Source organism: Marmota flaviventris, chromosome 7 (assembly GCF_047511675.1).
Source record: "Marmota flaviventris isolate mMarFla1 chromosome 7, mMarFla1.hap1, whole genome shotgun sequence".
Lineage (NCBI taxonomy): Eukaryota > Metazoa > Chordata > Mammalia > Rodentia > Sciuridae > Marmota > Marmota flaviventris.
Window position 1 is genome coordinate 94,733,866 of NC_092504.1, and position 8,539 is coordinate 94,742,404.

An 8,539-nucleotide genomic window follows, 5' to 3' on the forward strand; every position below is an offset into this window, starting at 1 on the left:
AAGTCTGGCCCAGACATGCTGTTCAATTAAAGAAGGTTCTAAATCCAGGGATTTGGTACTGGGGATCTAATTATGGAACATAATTACCTGTGGGCCTTTGACATGCCTGAAGCCAGAGTGAGCAGAGCAGGTTAGTGCCCAGGACAATGACTTATGTTCAGGGCTTGCTGTGACCTCTTGCCTGAGGAGCTCCCTTCAAATAAATCTTCCCCACAAATGTCCACTCCTTTCCAATTGGGAAGGGAGTAAGGGTGAATGTGTAATCTTGAATAGTTCCTTTGGAATTTGCATCTTGGTGACTCTCTCATAACTTAAATTTATGTCTGATTTCTTTCTTGAGTCTTTAATTGTAGTTTCCACTTTAATATTCTAGGGTGTGTGCGCAAATGGATAGAGAAAGAGAGAGAACCAGGAGATTTAATGGACTATTATCTCTTTCTTAATACTTTATTTTCTTAATTTTTTTATGTTAACCATATATTACTTTTATAATGTGAAAGTCTGAGCCCCAAAAGTAACAAGGCAGCCAAGCTATGAAAATAATTTTTTAAATTTTATTTGTTCTTTTTAGATATACTGAAATTAATTTGTTTTTATTCGGTTATTCTTTTCTTCTCCTTCTCTTTCCTACCCTTCTCCCTCCTTCCCCCACCCCTTCTCCTTCTCCTCCTCCTCCTCCTCCTCCTTCTTCTTCTTCTTCTTTTTTTTGCATTGTTACTTTTAAATAGAGACCACATGACCTCATTTGTTATAGTGAATAACAAATAAGAGGCAATATTTCAAGAGGGCACCAGAAACCCTTTCCATCAATCATAAAATGGCAGAAAGCGAAAGTATCTTCAACCACCCAAGCCTTTGGTTATTTTTTCTTTTGATCTCTGTTCTCTCAGGCACATCAGCCTGCTGCTTCCAGAATGGGCTCTGCCTTCAGAGTTTGTGCTGGTTAGGACGCCAGTCTACCAGCTTACTTTAACAATGTAATGGGGTCCCTCACTTAGCTGAGGAACCTGGACAAGTCTTCTTTGATTTCAGCTTCATCTCAAGGCCCAAGGGTGTTTTCTTTAAAAAGCTTCAAGGGAATGAGGTAGAAAGGGCAGAGACAGGAGATGGAAACCAGCAGAAGAGCCAAGAGTATGGTCCCCACAGGACTAATGGACTGCAGGCCTCAGAAGGCTGAAAACGCAAAAAGCAGAGTGACCCCCCCCCCCCCCAGCCGCGGGAAGTACAGGCCTTCAGTTTCTTCTGTAACATGGGCCACAGTGCAAAAATCTGGACAGGAAATGTCATCATGATGGAGGGGCATGCAAGGACCGGGGAAGATGTGAGGCCAGGCAGACAGAAGCGAAGATGGCCATGCTGGATACAGTGGCGGCGTTGGCCCCATAGTCAAAGAAGATGAGGTGGCCCAACAGCATGAAGACTGGCATGGCATAGATGGTGTCAGTGCTAATGGACTATCAGGGTCTTCAGCCCTGGTGAAAAACAGTAAGTGAAAGTAGTGAAGACCCAGGCACCCTGCAGGTCAGCCCACTGGGTCCGTCTGCCCTTCTTCCACCCTTGGCCTCCATCAGTGCAATCCAACAAAATGTAACCAATCAATGAAGATGCCAGGCCAGTTCCAAAAAGCCAGTGGGGGATCCAAAAGACCCTGGTCCATATACCACCAAATGACCACGAAAACACTGACATTGCCCAGCTGTTGTATCACCACACTGGACCCGAAGACCACAGCCCGAAATTGGTATTTGTGGGCACAGAGGTTCCTCTGGAACTTTTCCAGGAACTACAGGTCCACATAGTTATCAGGGAAGGGCTGTGCCCATCCAAGACCTTCTGCCACCTGGCATCCTTGGTGCTAGTTACAGGTTGGGCACATATCATCTTAAACTCAGGCCAGTCCACTCTCCCTCCAAGAAGTCCATGTGGTTCTCATTCTTTGTGAAATTTTGAAATAAGACGTCTCTGGAAATTCCATGCTGTTCTCTACCAGACTTTCCTTGTTTTCAAAGGCAGCAATCCAGGGTAGGCCTGCAATAGATGAGTTTGTTCTCTGAGGCAGGACAGCACAAATTCCTGCCCTTGTAGGAATAAGTGGCCCAGGTGGTTGGCCATCAATTGCCCACTGGCTTCTGCTTCTAGGGTCGAGGCCTCCTTCGAACTTGTGATCCTCCTGCCTCAGTCTCCCAAATAGTTAGGATTACAAGCCTGTACCACTGGGCTTGACTCCTTCTGATATTTCTTCTAAGAAAACATTTTAAAGAATGCATGCTAATTTTCTAAGATTACTTGAAGGGGAAATATAAAAGGTATTTACTTTGTAATTATTTTAAGTATAAAATATGATTTTCAATTATAAAATATAAAGGTAAAAGAAAAGCTGACCATGGTGGTACACACCTATAATTCCAACAACTTGGTAGGTGGAGGCAGGAAGATTGCAAGTTCAAGGACAACTTCAGAAATTTAGCAAGGCCCTGTCTCAAAATAAAAAGAAAAGGGTTGGAGTTGTGGCTCAGTGGTAGAGCACTTGCCTGTTATGTGTGAGGCCCTGGGTTTGATCCTCTGCACTGCATATAAGTAAATAAATAAATAAATAAACCATTTACAACTAAAAATATTAAAAATAAAAAAATAAAAATGGCTGGGGATGTAGTTCAGTGATAAAGCACCTCTGGGTTCAATTCATAGTATAAAAAGAAGATAAAAAAGAAAAAAAAGAAAGAAAAAAGAAGGTTAAGGAAGGCTCAATATATTTAATATATTTTAATTTAAAAAATATTCAGGTAATATTTATTGAATACCTAGATGGCATTACATTATAGACATATGAAATGCTCACAATAATCTGAGGAAGCAAAAAAAAAAAAAAAAAAAAAAAAAAAACTTATTCCTATTTTTAAAGGTTAAGGAATTATGAGTATCTTGGTCTCCAAGGTAGATTCCTATTGAAGTTTAACTGATATTCTAGGTAAGTACCTTTGCCACACCAAATAGTAATTACATTTTGTTAAATATCATGTGATAGCTGTGATGACTACTTGCATGTGTGGTAGGTAATTTTATGTGTCAATTTGGCTAGGCTGTTGTACCAAGATATTTGGTCAAATATTATTCTAGAATTTTCTGTGAAGGTATATTTTAGATGAAATTAACAATCTAATTTATGTTCCGTAATGTTGATGGGCCTCATTCAATAAATTGAGGGTCTTAAAAGAAAAAGTACTAATCCCCCAACAGCCTACTTCTCCTACACCCTGAAGAGAAGGGAATTTTGTGGGTGGACAGCCTTAGACTCCAGCTGTAGCTCTTCCTTGGGTCTGCAGCCTGCTGGCCTAAGCTGCAGATTCTCAACCTGCCAGTCTCCCCAACTGTGTGAGCTAATCATTTAAAATAATTCTTTCTCTATTCTCTCTCCACATCCTATTGGTTCTGTTTCTCTGGGGAGTTCTAATAAAATATTATACAATTTTCTTTTCATAAAACTTTTACTTGGCTTTTTAAAAATAAAACTCCACTATTGGTTAATGTTTCTGCTTCTTGGTATCCCCTTGGGTTTCAGGAAAGAATTGCCCAATATGCAATGGAAGAGAAGAAGGTTAAAGGAACTCAAGAAATTCAACTGTTTGCATAGTCAGCTGTTAAATAATTGAGACTTTAATGAATGTCTAAATAAGTAAATGAAATGGGATGATAGGACTTGAATAAGACCAACAGAAGGCAAATAGTTTTGGTGAACATAACAAAACAAAAAACAAACAAACAAAAAACCCAAACAAAACAAAAAACCTTGTACGGGTTGGAAGATTTTTATTTTAATCTAGAACTGTGCTAATTAGTGGAATTTTTTTTTGTATTTCTAGTATACATTTCTCCTATTTTCATCCGAATGTGCTGCTGGCAGTCTGGCTGACAATGACATTCTTCCCTTTGAACCTGCAGTCATTGTGATCCCTTCTCAGCCAGCCCTATTCACACAGCGGACTGCTTTTCTAGGCTGTGTTCTTTTAAATTCTTCCTTTAGTGTCCCTATGGCAATCTTACTTAAAATACCATAACTCTTCTCACTGTCAGATCTAGCAATATTGGAAAAGAGTTGCAATTACTTGACAATAAAAAATACATATATTAAAGGAGATCAATACTTCTGCAGCTCAAGGAGAATCACAATTCAACATTCTGCCAACTGGATCAATTAATTTAATAACATCCACTAAAGGAACCTGAGATAACCACGTAGGCAGTCCTCACTCACTACCAATTAAGCAAATCCTCAAAGAAAGGTAAAAAATTTGCAGTAGAGAAGCAAGAATCCTTATAACATGAAAATATTTACTAATGAACTTTTGTTTACAAAATTAATCTCCAGTTGTGTTTCTCTTCCTGTTAACATCACTGAGGATATTTTTAAAACTATTTTTTTTAGTTGTAAATGGATCTTTTATTTTATTTATTTATTTATATGCAGTGCTGAAGATCAAACCCAGGGCCTCACACATGCCAGGCAAGTGCTCTACCACAGAGCCACAACTCCAGCTCCATCACTGAGGATTTTATAGAATATCATATGACTTTTCCATAAGCTCCTTACTCATTTTGGATGCCACAATAAAATGCAAATCAAATGCAAAGTGAAATTTCAAATTCTACAAAAATCATAGGATTGCATGCAGTTGTTGAGCACAAAGTTGAAGAACTTTTCAACACTATAGCAAAAACAAGAACAAAAAGAACATTAGGCACAATTAAATCAGATAACATTAAAAGATGACAAATATCTACCCAGATGATGAAGTAATCAGTACTTCAAAAAAGTTTGATTTGCACATCAAAGGATTAAGACATGTACTCAGAAAAACTGATGAAGCACTCATATATTTCTGCAAAAATAACAAGCTTTACATCATGCTGCACAAACCAAATGTGAAGGATATAATTTTGTGGTCTCTGGATTTTGTCAGAAAAAAAAAAATGCTACTAAGAAATACCCAAAACTCAAACAATACTTGTTTCATTTTTACTCATTTCTCTCCTCCTTTATTGGACCACAAGTAGAGAAGCTTATGTTAATAATTGTTTTGCTATGGCAAACCATCATTCTTGTATGATTAGGATCCTCTTTTGTTGTATCTATCATTTATCTAATCTGTTTTCACTGCATTTGCTAATTCTATTCAACTCCCTCTTGTAGGAACTCTGATACTATATTTATTCTGTATCCTACCTGTCATTCTTTGATTCTTGATTCTTGACCTAAACCCCTCATTAGAGGGTTCTGAATATCATGAAAAGAAATTTATTTAATAATACCCAGTACCTCTTTCACTCAGCATCTGTGCTCAGGGCTGGCAGAGCACTACCCGTAACCCTCAAAGCATACCCTCCTAACAAACCCGGGGAAAGTAGTGTGACTCAGTATCTCTTGCCTGTATCATCTATGTTGAAATACAGTGAAACATTGTTTATTGTGTTTTTGCCAATACCAAAACAGGTTGTTTGCAGTGCAGGGAGGATCTGAACAGTGGCAAATCTTAGCTAGGAGAAAAGACAAATTAACTTGTCAAATCTTTGCTCTCAGACAGTATGAATGTCATAGATTCTGGCTACATCAAATATTGTTTCCAGTAGTGAATATTTGTTTGATTTCTCTTTGTGCCCATTTCTCACTTCTGACTGTTCAAATCATGGCTGAAGAAGGATTTGCGAAGTAGCATATTATTGGCAACAGTTACTCATAACAGCTCAAGAATTGTCTGTAATATTAAATAATTACTCAAACATTGTTGGCTCAATAACAAAATAGAGATGTGCAACCTTTCCCCAACCTGTAGTTAACTTTTGCCAGCTTTTAGTCATATGTATCTAAGCATATCTTGGCATGTTTTAAAATTTTATCAGCAACACATAAATAAATAAAAAAAAGTATTGTGTCCATCTATAACTAAAAATATCTAAAAAATTTATCATTAAGGAGTTATCCTTCCAATAAAAGAATTATAGAATTTACTTAGTAATTTATCAATCTGATTTGTAACTTTTAAATTGGTAGATGTTTTCATCAGCTTTTTCACTGATGTGACTAAAGGATCTGACCAGCACTGACTAAAGGATCTGTAGGGGAGGAAAAGTTTATTTGAGGGCTCACGGTTTCAGAGGTTTTAGTCCAAGAAGGCTGGCTCCATTCCTCCGGGCTTGAGGTGAGGCTGAACATCATGGCAGGAAAATGTGGTGGAGGGAAGCAGCTCACATCATGGTGATAAAGAAGCAGAGAGAGAGACTCCAGCTGCGATATAAAATATATGCTCCATAGCCACGCCCCCGATTAACCACTTCCTCCAGCTGCACCCCACGTGCCTCTAGTTACCACTCAATTAATCCCATCTGGGATTAATTCACTGACTGAGTTAAGACTCACAATCCAATCATTTCTCCTCCAAACCTTATTTTGCACTGTCTCACACATGGGCTTTTGGAGGACATCTCATATCCAAACCATAACAGTAGATATATGTCGACCTCCATTTACATTCTTGTCCCAGTGTTATGTGTGGACTGGATTCATTTATTGTTATTTTTATTTGTAGAAATACTACTGTCCTGTAGTTTTCATTTCCACTCCCTCCTCCTTTTCCTCCCCTCCCTTCTATCCCTCCTCTCCCTATTCCTCTCTTTCTCGTTGTCCACCTTTTTCCTTTCTCTCAGTTGCTTGATGTAAGTTCTAGCCAGGTAACTCTGTGTGTGTGTGTATTATGTGTGTATGCTAATTAGCATGGTTCATCTAAATATGGCAAATAGTCCTTACTGGTCATCTATCACATTGAACTTAACTATTCCCCTGGTGGGAGGCAGTAAGATTGTCTTCAACTTCCCTTAGTGACAATACTGTAATGAACCTCCTTCATTGTAGATTGTGTGACTGACAGATTTCCCTCCAGAAAGTATGCACCAGTTTCCACTCTGGCTAGCTGAACAGGGAGTTCTATATCACCACATCCCTCTCAAAATGTATCATTATTCTGCTTGCTAATCTTTGCCAATCTAATGGAAATAAAGTGCTATTTGTCAATCAAATGGAAATAAAGATTTCTCTGCATACTGATAAGTTTGGTTTCTTCTGTGAATTTCCTGTTTATAACTTAACCCTTTCCTTTTGTTTTTGAAAGAATTCTTTTATCTGTTTCAGATATTAGATCTTTGCACAGTTTACAAATTGCACATGTATCTCTCGATCTGATACTTATTTGCTTACTTTATTGACAATGATATTAACTGGAAAGACATCTTCACTTTTGATTTAATAAAATTTTATTTTCTGGTTCAGTATTGAAAGTTCTGTCTGAGAAGTTCTTTTCCTTTGTTCATAAGGATTTTCCTTCACCCTCCTGTCTAAAGTGTATTTCAATTTTGGGTCTTTAATCCCTCTATGATCTCTGTTGTTTGGGGTATTAGGTCTTTTGCTCACTGAGTGACACAGTTTTCCACTGACAGTGACCAGAGTAGTCGTTCTTGTCCTCATGGATTTATGCCTTTTCATCAGATACTAAATCCTCACATGTGCTATATCTGTTTCTGAATTAGCTATTCCAGTACATCATTCCACTTCCTATTTTACTTTAATGTGTTTTTGCACCGTAATATATTGTAATACCTAACAAGAAAATTCTCTCTCTCTCTCTCTCTCTCTCTCTCTCTCTCTCTCTCTCTTTTTTTGCAAAGTTGCTTTAGTGTATTACTTCATTGAATCTTAGTAAAATCTGGCTGGAATTTTCACTGGCATTTTTTTTTTTTTTTTGTACCAGGGATTGAACTCAGAGATGCCACATTCCCAGTCTTTTAAAATATTTTATTTAGAGACAGGGTCTCGATGAGTTGCTTAGGGCCCTGGGATTATAGGTTATGCCACTACACCTAGCATGAATTTTAAATTATAGATTAGCTTGATGAGAATTGAGGGCTTTGAAAAATTAAGTTGTCCTACCCAATATATGGAATATCATTTCACTTATTCAGACCCTTTTAAGTGTCTTCTCATAGAATCTTAAATTTTCTGCAAAGGGTAATGATTCCTCCCATCCAATTGTCATTTTCTCTCTTTCTGGGAGTTTTTTTTTTTTTTTTTTTTTTTTTGAGAGCTTGGCATTTCTACTTCTCTTCTCCATATTTCATAGTCCTTCTTTTATATTTTTAATCCCTTTAACTTTTTCTGATACTTTCTAGGAGAGTTCCTTCAGCTTACCTCCAAGATTATTGATCTATTTATTGAGTGTACCCATTCTACTTAACTTACTGTATTTCAGTTCAATTATAATATTTCTTCAACTCTTATGACTTTATGGTTCATATTACTAATATATCCAATGTCATTAAAAATATTTATTTTACTTACTTTTGAATTCTTATTTTTTCAGGTAATTCTTTTCAGTTTGTTTGTTTTTCCTTATGTTGGAAATATTCCTTGGGTAATTAGTTTTGTAGGTAGTTAGTTAATATTTCCCAAGGACTATCAGCTACCTGTCGCTAAGCAGGGATTGGGAAGGATTCT

At 37.3% G+C, this 8,539-nt stretch overlaps 1 pseudogene; it reads right to left on the reverse strand.

Moving 5' to 3' along the window:
• Window positions 1-695: 695 nt before the first annotated feature.
• On the reverse strand, window positions 696-1,989 carry LOC114092906 (phosphatidylinositol N-acetylglucosaminyltransferase subunit C-like; annotated as a pseudogene).
• Between the last annotated feature and the right edge of the window lie 6,550 nt (window positions 1,990-8,539).